The 17,984-nt window shown below is 45.3% G+C and overlaps 1 protein-coding gene and 1 non-coding gene across 7 annotated transcripts in view; both read right to left on the reverse strand.

The window, feature by feature from the left end:
• LOC126412863 (MIT domain-containing protein 1-like) overlaps positions 1 to 17,984 on the reverse strand; it is a 123,138-nt gene that overhangs the window by 3,916 nt on the left and 101,238 nt on the right. The window lies entirely within an intron of this gene.
• On the reverse strand, positions 5,047 to 5,123 carry Trnas-uga (transfer RNA serine (anticodon UGA)). The gene has a single exon. It is a non-coding gene; the product is annotated as a tRNA-Ser (tRNA).

Consider the following 17,984-nt stretch of genomic DNA (forward strand, 5'->3'; position numbering starts at 1 on the left):
AAGGGAGAACACGACCGCGAGACCACGAGCTGCGGACTACCAGAGCTGGAAAACACAGAGACAATGTGTGTTACATGGACTAACAGCATGGGCTCTGGGAAACAAAAATAAGTACTGAAGAGCATTGCAGGCTCAGGGAGTTGAACTTGGCTATGAATAGCAGTGTGAAACTAACAGCACTTCAAATTCTGGTAGCGAGAATACATAACAAGACACCTTTGCAGCACTTGAAGAAAATAACTGTTTCAGTTGTCAAAACATCATACATAAAAATGGAATCAATAAGTTGGTCGAAACACAAAAGCACTCCATAACTTGTGAAGTGAGTCTCCTGTAACACTTCAGTTTACAGTCTGTTATGGGACAATATTTTATAGCTTTCTAAATGAGCAATGAAATTATTTGAAATCAGTTCTAGATTGCAACACAATATGCTATTGTGATTGATAACTGGTTTAAAACTGTTTTTCAAGCAAGCCACTTTCAATTGGTGATCCTTCCAGAAACATCATGGGTACTGTCTTTATACGAATTATGTTATGTAGATCACATATGTGGTAACAGAAAATAAGAATGAATTCCACAATTTTGCCATAATGGCAACTCTTATTTCAACCACAGTTTCCTATGGTATGTTGTTGTTTTATTATTATTATTATTATTAGTATTGTTGTTATTTCATTAGTGAGTCATCTTACAGTTACAACTGTTATAATAATTATTCTTGTCTGCTGTCTTGTTCATTTGAGACATTTACTACATATGTCTAACACAATGTTCATCTGACCATTTCCCACAAGTTTTCTGTTTCTAATCTAACGAAGTCCCACACATCTTGATAGCTCTTTTGTGTCTCCTGGTTCTCCTATTTCCTTTATGCATTATGTTGATTGCATTTATGTTTTATATTATAATTTGTCTCCAGAACTGCTACTAGAGCACTGAGAAATTGTTTACAACAGCAGTATCTTGCTGGCCATGTGATGCAGCACTGATCTGTAATGTTGTAATAGCCAGTCCAAGTCTTGCTTTCTAAGCCAGTCTCTTTTTTTCATTTTCTTTGATGAAGTTCTAAATGGCCAGAATGGTATCCAGTAACAAAATCTCTGTTCTCCTACTTGCTGTTGCGTGAACTGAATATCGACTTTTGTTAATAGTCAACCTTTTGCCTGATTGATAAAAAAAATTCATTATTTCTGGCATAGTGATCCCATATCAGTAAGCTGACAGTTCAAGTCGATACCAGTGGATTTCTAGGTTAACATCAGTTTTGTAATACCTATCACCAGAAGTGGATTTATTTATAGATAAGTTACTGTTTCCTCTAGTGTGGAAAATCAACAGCACTTTACCATATAAGAGGTATGTTTTCCATATAGAGTAAAGGAAGGCATTACAGACAATCAATTGCCAAGCCAGAATAATGTTTCTTTACCACAGTATTAGGGAAAAACTAGTGTCAAACCTGCAACCCTCACCACAAAAAGTTTCCATAGTGTGTGTTAAGTGTCTCCCATTCAGTTGACGCACTGTGTATCTTCCATATCTTCCAATAATGACAGAATATTCTATTGCTAGGAAAGTTGTTATGTCTCCTCAGCAGAGGCCTACAATACTAAAAGGACAATTTTTGCATAAGATTTCTGTAACAGTGTATGTCTAGCTCAGACTGGAACACTGATGTGTTGCAATTCATCTACATCAGTCCTGTATAGTACTTTAATTATGGCTGTGATTTCTGCTGAAGCACATTTGTATTCTTGTGTGTAGAGTGCTCTTGAATTTTATCCACTGATAGATCAATCTGCAACCAGTTTGCTGACATGATTATTAAACAGAAATAGCTTCCTGAACTGACACTATACCAGCTCTTAAGGTGATCTATAAAGCACTCATTTATATGTCTGAATGAGGTGGCACAGTGGTAAGACCCTTAAGTCACATTCGGAAGGATAGTGGTTCATATCGCTATTGGGGCACCCAGATCTAAGTTTTTTGTGTTTTCCTAAAATATGTGTTAAACCCTAATCTTTATTATGATTATAATGTTTGACTCACCTTTAATATTTACTTTCATCCAAATAATCTGCAATTACTTCAGTAGATATTATATAGTGATTTATTACAATACACATGTTGCTACCACTGGTGACCATCCTATCTTTGTGATATGAAGTCCAAATGCAATTTCTGATTTTCTGGTATCGGCCAGCTTTCTATTCTTAGTAATCAGTGGGAATTATTACTGTTTGGAAATGACACTTATCACAGGACCATATCATGGATGCCCCTGCAGTTAATTAAAATTCTCTCCTCTTGCCATAAAATGATGAATGTTCTCTTGCATATTTAATGTTGGTGGTCTATGCCTCTCTTCAAGCACAGTAAACAATTGATTGTCAGGTCTATTGAGCAGTTTCTCTACCCTTAAAAACTATGTGAGCACCCTACACGTAATTTGTAAGTAAGTAACCATTTACTGCATCTCGTACACACCTGAAATTTATCCATGCAATAGTAGACATAACAAAATCCACAAAGGAGTGTGAACTTGTGGTTTAAATCCTCCACCTGATTCGAAAGAAGGAACTGTGATCATTTGGTTATAACAAATTCCAAGATATGCTTACACTATACATCTGAAGCTAGCTCTCAACATCTATTCAGAGAGTGATGAAATGGAACTGAAGGCATCGAATGAACCCAGGCAGGAGGATTCATTGCCCACCTAACACTGAAACTCCTATTGACCACCATATCAAGCCTCAGCTTGTTTGAGGCTGCTATAAAAAGACATCAAACTATATGACTGTGGCACTGCAGATGGTACAATGCTAAACTGTCAAATTTACAAACTACTAAGAGTGAAAACAAGAAAATAAATACTGGCCCTCGTGTACTTTAGATGGTGTTAACACACACAAACTTTCTATGGAAGCCGGACAGCCAGTACAGACATAGTACTGGGCATTACAGCACCATACTTGTGCAGTCAACTCCCTAGAGTTAAAAAACATGTATATAACATACAATAAGTCTTTAGTAAACAAAGAAACTTTTATAGCTGGATGGAGAACTGATCATAATGCCAACAGCAATAATGATTAAAACAGATCTCTGTATTAGTTACATATTTATTATACCACTACATATTAATGCAACATCCATAGTAAAATAATCCCCAGCTCAGATCTTTGAGGGGAGGGGTGGGGAATATGCTGAAAGAAGGAATCAAAAATCAAGGCAGAAAAGTATAAGACATGTAAACAGGAAAATGGCAAAAATGCTGTGGCTTACATAAGACATGATTTTGAGAATGGAGGAGACAAGAAAATTAAAAAATAGGAGCAATGAAGATGCAAGAAAGACAAAAGGCTGAATAACGAACTGCATAGAGAAGCAGTGCAGGCTAAAAAAAAATGGCTTAAAAAGGAGAGTGATGCAACTGACTTGGAGAGGAAGAGAAAATATGATTTACTATAAAACACAGCAAAGACTACAACATGGGATCAAAACAGGCCAGGAACTGCTACTTTGGAAATTGTCAGTAAAGACAAAAATGTAGTGTGCAAAGATGGGACAGGAATTTTTGAAATCAGTAATGATTCCAATACTAAACAAAGAAGGAAGCGAGAAATGCAGTGAGTACATGAAATCAGCATAATTTTATATGCAATGAAGTTATGTTAAGAATTGTTAACAAAATATCGGAAAAGGTAATGGAGGAGAATCTGGCTGAGGAGGAATTTAGTTTTAGATGGAATAGAGGCAAAAGATATGCAATAGGATTCTTGTGAATTCCTAAGAGAAATTCATTGAAATGAGAAGAGAACCACCACATATGTGTGTGTCTAACACACAATTAAACAGCCAACCGGTTGCACGTAAATGGTAGGTACACTGACCTAGGTTTCGAAACCTACTAAGACTGTCTTCATGAGGATAAATGTTGCTAAATCCTATAAAATAATACATGGCAAATGAGGTATAACCAAAAACACAATAATGAAAATTACAATTTTCATGACACAAAGATTACTTAACATAAAATTACATTCCTAAAAAGCAAAAGTCAGAATTTGGAGCAGCTATGCTCCTGTCAAAAGTAAAATATAACATTATAGGCTTTGCCACGTGTGGCCAGCTGGGAACATCATCAGACTGATTGGCCCAGAGGCTTATATTGCTGCCACGAAAACAATACGCGTGCCCATTTGAAACATTATAACAGAAATTACTGCTAGGCCGTAAAGCCTAACAGATGGCTCTACTATACTTAATTGCTTGACTACTGTGTATTTTCAAACAATGGAAAATCCAGGATGGAATGTAACAATATTATGACAAGGGAAGTTGCTACTCACGATATAGTGGAGATGCTGAGTCAGACTCAGATAAGCACAACAAAAAGACTGTCACAAATAAGCTTTCTGCCAGCAAGGCCTTCGTCAAAAATAGAACACACATACATACACGACTGCAGTCTCTGGCAACTGAAGCCACACTGCAAGCGGCAGCACCACTGCATGATGGGAGGGCCGACTGAGTGGGGATGAGGAAGGACTTGGGCAGGGAAGGGGAGACAGTAAAGTGCTGCTGGGGAGCATGCAGAGGGTAGGGCAGCTATGTGCAGTCGGCAGGTGGGGTTAAGCGAAAAGGCTGGGTGTAGCAGTGGAATAAGGCTGTGTAGTGCTGGAATGGGGACAGGGAAAGGGCTGGATGGGTGAGGACAATGGCTAAAGAAGATTGAGGCCAGGAGGGTTATCGGAATGTAGGATATATTGCATGGAAAATTCCCACCTGAGCAATTCAGATAAGTTGGTGTTAGTGGGAAGGATGCATATGACACAGGGTGAGAAGCAGTCATTGAAATGTAGATCTACCTCTCACCGTGCCCTGAAATGAGAAATGTCCTGCCCACTATCCTCCCCAACCCTCCCACAGTGTTATTCCGCTGACCACCAAACCTACACAAAATATCCAGAATGAGATTTTCACTCTGCAGTGGAGTGTGCGCTGATATGAAACTTCCTGGCAGATTAAAACTGCGTGCCGGGCCGAGACTCGAACTCGGGACCTTTGCCTTTCAAAGGCAAGTGCTCTTCCAGCTGAGCTACCCAAGCACAACTCACATCCCGTCCTCACAGCTTTACGTCTGCCAGTGCCTCATCTCCTACCTTCCAAACTTTACAGAAGCTCTCTTGCGAACCATGGAGGACTAGCACTCCTGCATGGTTTGCAGGAGAACTTCTGTACAGTTTGGAAGGTAGGAGACAAGGTAATGGTGGAAGTAAAGCTGTGAAGACAGGGCGTGAGTCATGCTTTGGTAGCTCAGTTGGTAGAGCACTTGCCCGCGAAAGGCAAAGGTCCCGAGTTCGAGTCTCAGTTCGGTACACAGTTTTAATCTGCCAGGAAGTTTCATATCAGCGCACACTCTGCTGCAGAGTGAAAATCTCACTCTGGAAACTCCCCAAGGCTGTGGCTAAGCCATGTCTCCGCAATATCCTTTCTTTCAGGAGTGCTAGTTCTGCCTGGTTTGCAGGAGAGCTTCTGTAAAGTTTGGAAGGTAGGAGATGAGGTACTGGCAGAAGTAAAGCTGTGAGAACAGAGCGGGAGTCGTGCTTGGGTAGCTCTGTTGGTAGAGCACTTGCCTGTGAAAGGCAAATGTCCCGAGTTCGAGTTTCGGTCCGGCAGACTGTTTTAATTTGCCAGGAAGTTTCTACACAATATACTTGTCCATCCCTACACAACCCCAGTTCCCAACTGTGGTATACATCACTTCTAACAAACACCGAACAACGCGCTCCAGTAAGCAGCCGCCAAATACATCGCTGGCCGCACTTCTCTGGGCGGCCCGCTGCGTCCATCGCTGGCCGTCTTCACACGCACGCTCCCTTACGTGGCCGAGAAATACATCGCTGGCCGCACTTCTCTGGGCGGCTTGCGGCTACCATCACTGGCTGCCTTCGCACGCGCGCGCGTTTGTCAGCACACAGCAATTGGCTACGCCAGGAAACATTGCGATTGGTTTTCCCTGGAAAACAGTGACCCCAGCCGACGGCTCCATTAACTAGCAAGCCTTATATAAACCCGGTCGCCGCCGCAAACGACAGTTCTCATCAGGAAGTGCAGTACGCCGTGTTCCAGCTGCTTGTGGATGACTCGCCACACCACTCAAGGTTACCTGGCTGCTCGGCGGAAAATCTTGCGACTTCACTTGGAGAGACTGGACTTGGGAATAATTACGGGACGTGCACCCCACCATGCACATTTGGACATTGGTATAACCAAACTTTAATAATGCATTACTTCTGAGTGTGAGCCTGGGTAGACGCTTGGCTAACATAATTGTTAAAAAGTGATTTGTGATGTAATAAACCAGACTGAAGAGGTTATTGTGTTATTCCTGATTATAACACAAGAAAATGGCGACGAGCACGCACCAGGAGACGTTGGAAGATCTCCTCAAGAAACTTCTCCAGCAGCAGGACGAGAACCACAGGCTGCTACTCAACACCCTCCAGCCACTTATATAAGGGTTCATGCAGACGCAGGCCACGCAGCAAGTACCGCCGTTTCCGTCTTTTGCAGAAACGTTAGAGGACTGGGAAGCCTACGAATCCCGAATGCTGGAACATTTCCATGATTTCAAGGTAACTGACGTTGGCCTCATGAAATCTTTTTTTTTGTCTTGGTCTAAACCTGAGATTTATCGGCTCTTGTGCATACTGGCCCCCTTATCAAAACCTTCGGAGCTGACTTTTGCCGAGATTCGCTCGTTGCTCACTAAATATTACCAGCGCCATACCCATGTTGTTTCATCTCGAGTCGCCTTTTACCAATGCAAGAAACAGCCGAATCAGACGCATAGAGAGTGGGCAGCGGAATTGCAAGGCTTGGGGCGACGATGTCACTTTGTTACCTCTAAAAATAAGTACTCCTACGCCGAAGAAATGATCCGGGACATGATAATCAGGGGTACGCCAGACAGGGAGTTCCAACATGAGGCCCTTCAGCTCATTGACCCCTCATTGGATAAAGTCTTGGACTTGGCACAAAGCTTCGAGGTGACCCGTGCAGCAGGCGAGAAACTAGAATCATGGGTCGACATTGCAGCCGTCAATGTAAACACATCAGAGCCGGCGGCTAAGGCCCACATGAGTGACGATTCCGAAATAGCAATAGTGCGGGCAGGCCGCTGGTCAACTCAGCAGAACCGTCTGCCACCTCGCTCCAACCACTCAAACCAGTCGTGGGTGCCAAAATGTTTGCCATCATGTCCTGCTTGTTTTAAAAAATATCAACGAGATGACTGTCCTGATCGATGGGCCTTTTGCTACAAATGTTCTTCCGAGGGCCATTTAGCTTCTGTGTGTCGAAAGTCCTGCCGGCTGCAGCAACCTTCGGATCTTCCGATGGATGTTAATCTGATCGCCGCTATTGATCATCAGGAGACCACCAATAGGCTTTTTATGGAAGTCCTGATTGCGGAAAAACCGATTCAATTACAGGTCGACACTGGCGCAGCCGTGAGCATTCTAAATTATGCCACATATATGAGACTTGGTGCTCCTCCCTTGCACGACACGCAGCGACGCCTCATGGCATATGGTAAACTTTCCATTCCAGTCCGCGGTCAAGTCGACTTGCCAACGACATACCGGAATGTCACCCGCCAGATCACCTTCTTAGTCATTAACAGGGATTCCTCTGAGAATTTATTTGGGCTGGACGCATTTTGGAAATTTGGTTTTTCAATCGACGATTCTGTGAATTTGGTGTCTGACGAGGTTCTGTACTCAGATCTGGACAGGCTTTGCCAGGATTATGCAGACCTGTTCACCCCCGGCCTCGGTTCCGCAAAGAATTTTGAGGCACACATCAGACTGAAACGGAATGCGCGGCCTCGATATTTTCGTGCCCGTGCCGCTCCTTTAGCTCTCAGAGATCAAGTGAAGAAGGAGTTGGACCGCCTCACAGCAAGTGGCGTTCTTGAGCCTATTCCTTCTAGTCAGTGGGCTACTCCCCTTGTCGTTGTTCGGAAGCCGTCAGGGCAGCTCCGTCTCTGCGGCGACTTTAAAGTAACAGTTAACGCCCAATCAGAGATCGAGACATATCCTATTCCAAAGCCGGAGGAGTTGCTGTCCAAATTAAAGGATGGAAAATTCTTCTCAAAAATAGACCTCGCTGAAGCATACCTACAACTCCCACTTGATGCCGCATCTCAGCAGTTCCTGACCCTCAACACACCGCACGGGTTATATCGTCTGAAACGCCTTATGTTTGGGATAGCCAGTGCCCCTGCTATTTTCCAGCGGTTTTTGGAACAATTAGTCCTTAAAGTGGATAGATGCATTAACTATTTGGACGACATCGTGGTGACGGGTCGTACGACAGAGGAACAGCTTCACAACCTGCAATCTTTATTCCATGTCTTACGGGAGGCTGGCCTCAAATGTAGGAAAGAAAAATGTTGTTTTTTCCAACCTGAAATTGAGTACCTGGGCCACGTCATTTCCTGTTCGGGTGTTCGTCCGTTAGAGAAACATATAGAAGCCATCATCAAGCTGCCACGACCTACGACGATGACACAAGTTCGTTCCTTTCTGCGGAAGATTTCATATTACCGAAAATTCTTACCCGCAGCTGCGACGGCAACTGCGCCCTTGTCTCAGTTATGCAAAAAAGGGGTTCCTTTCGAGTGGACGCCGGCATGCGATCACACCTTCCACAGGTTGAAATCCCAATTACTGCAGGCCCCGTGCCTCGCACGTTTTGACCCTACTAAGCAAATCGTCATTGCAATGGATGCCTCGGATACAGGCATTGGGGCAGTCCTGGCTCACAGGAAGGCAGATGGATTGGAGCACCCTGTGGCCTATGCATCGAAAACATTAACCGATACGCAGTGCCGGTATTCCCAAACTGAAAAAGAGGCACTGGCCATCATCTTCGCCTTAAAGAAGTTCCATGTTTTTGTGTATGGTACAAAGTTTCACCTCATTACAGATCATAAACCCCTCATATCATTATTCAATCCTGCAGCAAAGATCCCTGACCGGACTGCACACCATCTTCAGCGCTGGGCTGTCCGCCATCAGCTTCAGTTGGTTGACGGGGCCCTTCTACTTCTTTCGGACGACGGACATCCACGGGTCGTCATTCCGCAGTCTTTAGGTCAGCACATTCTGCACCTGTTACACCAAGGTCATTGGGGGATATCCCGGACGAAGCTTTTGGCTCGCCGGTTCACATACTGGCCCGCAATGACTCAGGAGATTGAACGCCTCACGCAGATGTGCCCCTCCTGCCAACGCCAGCAGGCAGCTCCACGACATTCCTTTGCCTCTTGGCCACCATGTGCTCGCCCTTGGGAACGGGTGCACATTGATTTTCTGGGCCGGTGTTTAATGCCATGTTTTTTATTGTCGTCAACGCATATTCCAGGTTTCCATATATTGTCCGCTGCAACTCCATTTCCACCTCCACCACTATTGCAGCCTGAGAAAAAATATTTGCCATTGAAGGTCTGCCGGAGGTTCTCGTCTCGGATAACGGTCTGCAGTTCCGCAGTGAGGGTTTTCGGATTTTCTGTGCCCGGCATGGCATTCGCCACATTCCGACGCCCACCTTCCATCCTCAATCTAATGGCGAGGCAGAGAGGATGGTCCGCACCTTCAAAACACAGATGAAGAAATACCTCCAGGATCACTCCCCGACGCATCTCTTACTTTTTTCTTGAGCAGTCACAGGTCCACGCCAATCGGAGATAAAAGCCCGGTGGAACTTCTTCACGGACGGCAGCCCCGGACCCTCTTGAATCTGCCTCTGCCGACACCTCGGTTGGCTCCGTCGCTGTCTGCATCTCGTTTCCGCCCAGGTACTCTGGTGTGGGCGAAGGGATTCGGCCGACAACCAGCCTGGATTCCGGCCACCATCATCCAGGGCTGGGGCAGGAAAGTCTTCCGGGTTCAACTTCCCGACCGGGAGGTTCTTCGACATGCCAATCAGCTTCACCCTCACCTGCCTTCCCAATCGTTTTTCTCCTCCCCCCCCCCTCGGCATATTCTCCTCCCGTCCCCTGTTTCCCCTGATTCCCCATGCCAACCAGAGGAGGACACGCCAGGGTGGTTCTCGCAGTTGGCCCCCGGTCGGCTCACGGATGACGCCTCCCAGCCAGAGCTTCTTTCCCCGGGCGTGGACCAGACCCAGCCACAGCCAGCCGGGGTCTCCCCCGATCACCACCCCCAGGTCACTCAGGATGCTGATGAAGACATGCCACTGGTTCCTCCTGCACTGCCTCCTCTGCTGCCGCGGTCCGCACGCTATAACCTTTGCCCCCGGCCGGGGCGTTTTCGCCCGTATGCTCCTGTGACCAGTCTCACCGCCGACGCCAAGGTTTCGGAGGGGGAGGACGCCATGGACGTGGCGTTCATTCGCAGCCAATGTTTCCACGCTTCCCCACGAGGGAAGGGGTGTGGTATACACCACTTCTAACAAACACCAAACAACGCGCTCCAGTACGTGGCCGCCAAATACATCGATGGCCGTCTTCACACGCACGCTCCCTTACATGGCCGAGAAATACATCGCTGGCTGCACTTCTCTGGGCGGCTCGCGGCTATCATCGCTGGCCGCCTTCGTGCGCGCGTGTTTGTCAGCACACAGCAATTGGCTACGCCAGGAAACATTGTGATTGGTTTTCCCTGGAAAACAGCAACCCCAGCCGACGGCTCCATTAACTAGCAAGCCTTATATAAACCAGGCCGCTGCCGCAAACGACAGTTATCATCAGGAAGTGCAGTATGCCGTGTTCCAGCTGCTTGTGGATGGCTCGCCGCACCACTCGAGGTTACCTGGCTGCTCGGCGGAAAATCTTGCGACTTCACTTGGAGAGACTGAACTTCACTGGACTTGGGAATAATTACGGGAGGTGCACCCCACCATGCACATTTGGACATTGGTATAACCAAACTTTAATAATGCATTACTTCTGAGTGTGAGCCTGGGTAGACGCTTGGCTAACATAATTGTTAAAAAGTGATTTGTGATGTAATAAACCAGACTGAAGAGGTTATTGTGTTATTCCCGGTTATAACACCAACCCTTTATCTCATTGCTCATATCCCTGTAACAGATACAGATGCAAGAACTGTCCCACACATCCTCCCACCAACACCTACTTCAGCCCAGTCAAACGTCACCTATCCCATCAAAGGCAATGTTACCTGTGAAACCAGTCATGTGATCTACAAGCTAGGCTGCAACCACTGTGCTGCGTTCTTTCTGGGCAACCAACAAGCTGTCTAGCCACATGAATGGCCACTGACAAACTGTGGTCCAAGAAACAAATGGACCACCCTGTTGTTGAACACACTGCCCAACACGACATCCTTCATTTCAATGAGTGCCTCACAGCCTCTGCCACATGGGTCCTTCCCACTAACACCAGCTTTTCTGAATTGCATAGCTTGGAATTTTCTCTGTAATACACTCCTGGAAATGGAAAAAAGAACACATTGACACCGGTGTGTCAGACCCACCATACTTGCTCCGGACACTGCGAGAGGGCTGTACAAGCAATGATCACATGCACGGCACAGCGGACACACCAGGAACCGCGGTGTTGGCCGTCGAATGGCGCTAGCTGCGCAGCATTTGTGCACCGCCGCCGTCAGTGTCAGCCAGTTTGCCGTGGCATACGGAGCTCCATCGCAGTCTTTAACACTGGTAGTATGCCGCGACAGCGTGGACGTGAACCGTATGTGCAGTTGATGGACTCTGAGCGAGGGCGTATAGTGGGCATGCGGGAGGCCGGGTGGACGTACCGCCGAATTGCTCAACACGTGGGGCGTGAGGTCTCCACAGTACGTCGATGTTGTCACCAGTGGTCGGCGGAAGGAGCACGTGCCCGTCGACCTGGGACCGGACCGCAATGACGCACGGATGCACGCCAAGACCGTAGGATCCTACCCAGTGCCGTAGGGGACAGCACCGCCACTTCCCAGCAAATTAGGGACACTGTTGCTCCTGGGGTATCGGCGAGGACCATTCGCAACCGTCTCCATGAAGCTGGGCTACGGTCCCGCACACCGTTAGGCCGTCTTCCGCTCACGCCCCAACATCGTGCAGCCCGCCTCCAGTGGTGTCGCGACAGGCGTGAATGGAGGGACGAATGGAGACGTGTCGTCTTCAGCGATGAGAGTCGCTTCTGCCTTGGTGCCAATGATGGTCGTATGCGTGTTTGGCGCCGTAAGGTGAGCGCCACAATCAGGACTGCATATGACCGAGGCACACAGGGCCAACACCCGGCATCATGGTGTGGGGAGCGATCTCCTACACTGGCCGTACACCACTGGTGATCGTCGAGGGGACACTGAATAGTGCACGGTACATCCAAACCGTCATCGAACCCATCGTTCTACCATTCCTAGACCGGCAAGGGAACTTGCTGTTCCAACAGGACAATGCACGTCCGCATGTATCCCGTGCCACCCAACGTGCTCTAGAAGGTGTAAGTCAACTACCCTGGCCAGCAAGATCTCCGGATCTGTCCCCCATTGAGCATGTTTGGGACTGGATGAAGCGTCGTCTCACGCGGTCTGCACGTCCAGCACGAACGCTGGTCCAACTGAGGCGCCAGGTGGAAATGGCATGGCAAGCCGTTCCACAGGACTACATCCAGCATCTCTACGATCGTCTCCATGGGAGAAAAGCAGCCTGCATTGCTGCGAAAGGTGGATATACACTGTACTAGTGCCGACATTGTGCATGCTCTGTTGCCTGTGTCTATGTGCCTGTGGTTCTGTCAGTGTGATCATGTGATGTATCTGACCCCAGCAATGTGTCAATAAAGTTTCCCCTTCCTGGGACAATGAATTCACGGTGTTCTTATTTCAATTTCTAGGAGTGTATATCCTATTTTCCGTAACTCTCCTGGCCTCAACCTTTGTTAGTCATTGTCCTCACCCATCTAGCCCGTTCCCTGTTGCCATTCCAGCATTACACAGCCCTCATTTCACAACTGCACCCAGTCTTTTTACTTCTCTCCTTTTCCACTAACCCCACCACCTCTACTCTGCTCTTCATCTAACTTTCCAACTGCACATAGCTGCCCTACCCTCTCTCCACCTCGTCTCTGTGTGCTCCCTAGCAGTACTTCAGTGTCTGCCAGCCCTTCCCTACTATCCCTCCCCCTCCCCCTTCTAGCCTTCTCCTTACCCCCATCCAATCACCATTTCCATCATGCACTGACACTGCCATTAACATTGTGGCTTCAGTTGCCAGAGACTGCAGTCAATTGTGTGTGTGTCTCATCCATTTTTCATCATGAAGGCCTTGCCGGCCAAAAGCTTATTTCTGACAGTCTTTTTGTTATGCCTATCTGCGATTCAGCATCTCTGCTACATGGTGAGCAGCAACTTCCCTTTTCATAATACTGTTCTCCCCCCCCCCCCCCCCCCCCCAAGTATTTCTGTTATAATGTTTCAAATGGGCACATTTTACTTGTCCACGCCTGATAGATGGCGCAAATTGTATTGTTTTCAGCCTGATGTTATTCCTAGCTCTGCACACATGGCAATGGCTGCAAAGTTATATTTTACTTTTCACAGGAGCATAGCTGCTCCAAATTCTGTCTTTGGTTTTATAGGAATGTAATTATGTAAATAACTTTTATGTGTCCTGAACATTGTCATCTTGATTAATGCGTTTTTGGTCACATCTCATTTCCTATTTATTATTTTATACCATTTAGCAACATTTATTCTGATCAAGACACCCCTAATAGGTATCGAAACCTAGGTCAATGTACCTATCATTTATGTGCAACCGGTTGGCTGTTTAATTCTATGTTGAAACCAATATATGGCTGCTGAATAACAACCATGTTCAACACTGATAAGAAGCGACAAAATAATCTTACAGTTTTTGCCGCCACATGGTTGAGCAAGTGGTTGGTGAGGGATGGTGTGGATAGGCGCGTTTCACAGCATACACATGGACATTTGTAGTCGCCATGGAGCAGTGGTCAGTTGAGCATTGCACATTTGTTGTCGAGGCATTTTTTTAAAAGTGGTGATTCCTGTGTTGGTGTGCAGCAGTAGTTCCATAGGCATTTTAATTTAGGTATGCGAGGAAAAGTTCTGACATGCAACACAATTATGCTGTGGATGAGTAACTTCAGAGCTACCAGTTCAGTGTTGAAACAGAAGTTGGCAGGCCATCCAAGGACAGCCCGGACACCAGAGAATATCGATAGAGTGAGAGTTGTGGAAGCTAGTCCTCAGGGCTGACCCTTAAACAAGCTGCTGCTTTGCATATGTCTGACTGCTCGGTAAGATGAATTTTGTGGTTTGATCTGCATTTCCATCCATACAAAATGGCTATTGTTCAGCAGTTAAAGCCCAATGACTATGTGAAGCGAAAAGCATTTTCAGAGCAAATTACTGATTTGATGATATACGAGGTGCATTCAAGTTCTAAGGCCTCCGATTTTTTTTCTCCAGACTGGAAGGAGATAGAAACATGCGCATTGTTTTAAAATGAGGCCGCATTCATTGTCAATACGTCCCAGAGATGGCAGCACCGTACAGCAGATGGAATTTTACTGCCAGCGGCGAGAATGAGAACTGTTTTAAATACTTAAAATGGCAACGTTTTCCTTACTTGAACAGTGTGCAATCTTTCGTTTTCTGAATTTGCGTGGTGTGAAACCAATTGAAATTCATCGACAGTTGAAGGAGACATGTGGTGATGGAGTTATGGATGTGTCGAAAGTGCGTTCTTGGGTGCGACAGTTTAGTGAAGGCAGAACATCGTGTGACAACAACCTTGGGCTCGCACAAGACGGTCTGATGACATGATCGAGAAAGTGGAGAGAATTTTTTTGGGGGATCGCCGAATGACTGTTGAACAGAGTTGGCATTTCTGTGGGTTCTGTGCACACAATCCTGCATGACGACCTGAAAATGCGAAAAGTATCATCCAGGTCGGTGCTAGGAATGCTGACAGACGACCACATGGCTGCCCGTGTGGCATGTTGCCAAGCAATGTTGACGCGCAACGACAGCACGAATGGGACTTTGTTTTCGTCGGTTGTGACAATGGATGAGACGTGGATGCCATTTTTCAATCCAGAAAGAAATTGCCAGTCAGCTCAATGGAAGCACACAGATTCACCGCCACCAAAAAAATTTCGGGTAACTGCCAGTGCTGAAAAAATGATGGTGTCCATGTTCTGGGACAGTGAGAGCGTAATCCTTACCCATTGCGTTCCAAAGGGCACTATGGTAACAGGTGCATCCTACGAAAATGTTTTGAAGAACAAATTCCTTCCTGCACTGCAACAAAAACGTCCGGGAAGGGCTGCACGTGTGCTGTTTCACCAAGACAATGCACCCACACATCGAGCTAACGTTACGCAACAGTTTCTTCGTGATAACAACTTTGAAGTGATTCCTCATGCTCCCTACTCACCTGACCTGGCTCCTAGTGACTTTTGGCTTTTTCCAACAATGAAAGACGCTCTCCGTGGCCGCACATTCACCAGACTGCTGCTATTGCCTCAGCGATTTTCCAGTGGTCAAAACAGACTCCTAAAGAAGCCTTCGCCACTGCCATGGAATCATGGCGTCAGTGTTGTGAAAAATGTGTACGCCTGCAGGGCGATTACGTCGAGAAGTAACGCCAGTTTAATCGATTTCGGGTGAGTAGTTAATTAGAAAAAAAATCGGAGGTCTTAGAACTTGAATGCACCTCGTATTTAAAAAAATTTCGTGATGAGGGATGAGGTGCATTTTCATCTGGATGGTTATGTGAACAAACTGAACTTTCATTATTGGTCAGCCACAAATCCTGAAGAACTGCATAGTCCTAAGGTCACTGTGTGGTGTGGTGTAACAAAAACTTGTCACTGGGCCATACTTCTTTGAAGAGGGTGGTCAAACTGTTATGGTCAATTCGCAACATTATCTGTTGATATTACAAAACTTCTTGATCCCTGAACTTTGGAGAAAATGCTTAGTGCACAGTAGAACGTGGTTCCAGCAGGATGGGGCAACTGCCCGTACAGCCAGCAAGGTGATGGACTTTTTGAAAAGTAAGTTTCATGGTCGAGTAATCTCATGTTTCCGGGATATTGCATGGTCAGCACACTCCTTTGATCTAAGAACTTGTAATTTTTTCTTGTGATCAAGAGCCGACACAAACAAGCCCTGCACATTGGGAGAACTTAGGGTGGGCATAACTCAAGAAATCGCCAACCTGCCTTCTGCAATGTTAGGGAAGGTATTTGACAGTCTTGGTGCGAGATTAGAAGAGTGCTTCATCACAGAAGGGCACTGTTTGAAGGATGTCATCTTCAAATCTTAAAGTGATGAAATTGCTTGTTCCAACATTGTTTTCTTTAATTTCCATTAACACTATTCTGTAATAACCAATAAGACATTTTTATCACTCTTAATATTTGTGTTATTTGTACTTTAAAACTGTCAGATCATTTTTCCGCTCCCTATATATGTGTTTTATACCTGGAAAACGCACTTGATAATGTGTCTTGGGATAAGCCTGCAGCTATAATGTGGGAAAAGAGAGTGGACTGGAAAACTGGATGACTTTATATTATATTTTAATAAGGAAGCACTGATGGAGGCAAAAGTACCACCTGGCTAGGACTATAAAAAGAAGTAAGACAAGGCTATTGTCTGTCTCGTATTCTTTTCAATCTGTACTTTAAAAAATTACTGACCATTACCCACTGAGTGACAATTGCTTAACAGTCAGAGGATGAAAAATACGATGTTTGAGATTAGCAAATGATATGGTCCTTCTAGCAACAGATGAAAAAGAATTACAGGATATAGTGGATTCCATTAAAGCTAACAGAAAGATTTACAGAATGAAAACCAATACTATGATGAATGTGCATGTGCATTGCTGTGAATATATAAGAAGCAGGATACAAACTTTCTAAAAGAGTAAACCAACATTAGACTGTGTTTTACTGTATTTATCTTCTACACTTTCTAGATTTCTGTTTTTATGCTGTTATCAAATACAATTATGAAAGATGTTAGAAAAATGACATAATAATGGTCTAACAACATTTAGCATTGTACTTGATAATGGCATAAAAGTTGAAATCTAGAGAGCACAGAAAATAAATATAGTAGAACACAGTCAAATGACAGTTTAGTCTTTTAAAAAGTATTGTGTGACTGTGGCTCAACACCATTGAAAACTTTTTAGGATAGAAACTGACTGGAAGAACAGCACAGAAAACCAGGATAACAATAGTGAAAGAGGCATTTTGTAAAAAAAGGAAAACTTTTGTAACAATATGGACAAAGACTTGAGGAAAATATTAGTAAAATGTTTTGTATGGAGTGTTCTCCTGTATGGTGCTGAAACATGGACACTATGGAAGAAAGCTAAAGCAAGGCTGCAGGCCTTTGAGATGTGGAAGATGGAAAGAATAAGAGTGAAAAATGTAGATGTACAAAGATGACTGGAAGACCAAAGACAATACTTGAATGTAATAAAAGGAAACTGGATTGGACATATATTGAGAAAGAAGGAACATCTTGTAAAAACAGTCATAGAAGGGTAGGTGGATGGGAAGGGAAGCTGAGGGAGGAAGAGATTTCACATCCTGGGTATTGTGGTGGATGGCAGCACTTACAGTAACATTTAGAAGGAAGCAATGGATCACAGGAGGAAGCTGCTAATGCAGCTGAGAACTGATGACGATGATGATGAGATACTTCTGTGTTTCACACCTTTGTCTTCAAGTGGTAAATCACACAGTTACAGATGTGAAATCAATGAAGAACACAGATGCCTTTTCACAGCAATTGGAAAACTGAAAACCAGGTTATATTTTGACTTCTGAGCAAAAGATAAAATATAACCTAGTTCCCTCTTGGTTTGCTCCTGTGCAAAAGCATCTGTGCTCCTCACCAATACCATAAGGAAACTACATAATT

The sequence above is a fragment of the Schistocerca serialis genome, chromosome 7 (assembly GCF_023864345.2).
Source record: "Schistocerca serialis cubense isolate TAMUIC-IGC-003099 chromosome 7, iqSchSeri2.2, whole genome shotgun sequence".
NCBI classification, from domain to species: Eukaryota; Metazoa; Arthropoda; class Insecta; order Orthoptera; family Acrididae; genus Schistocerca; species Schistocerca serialis.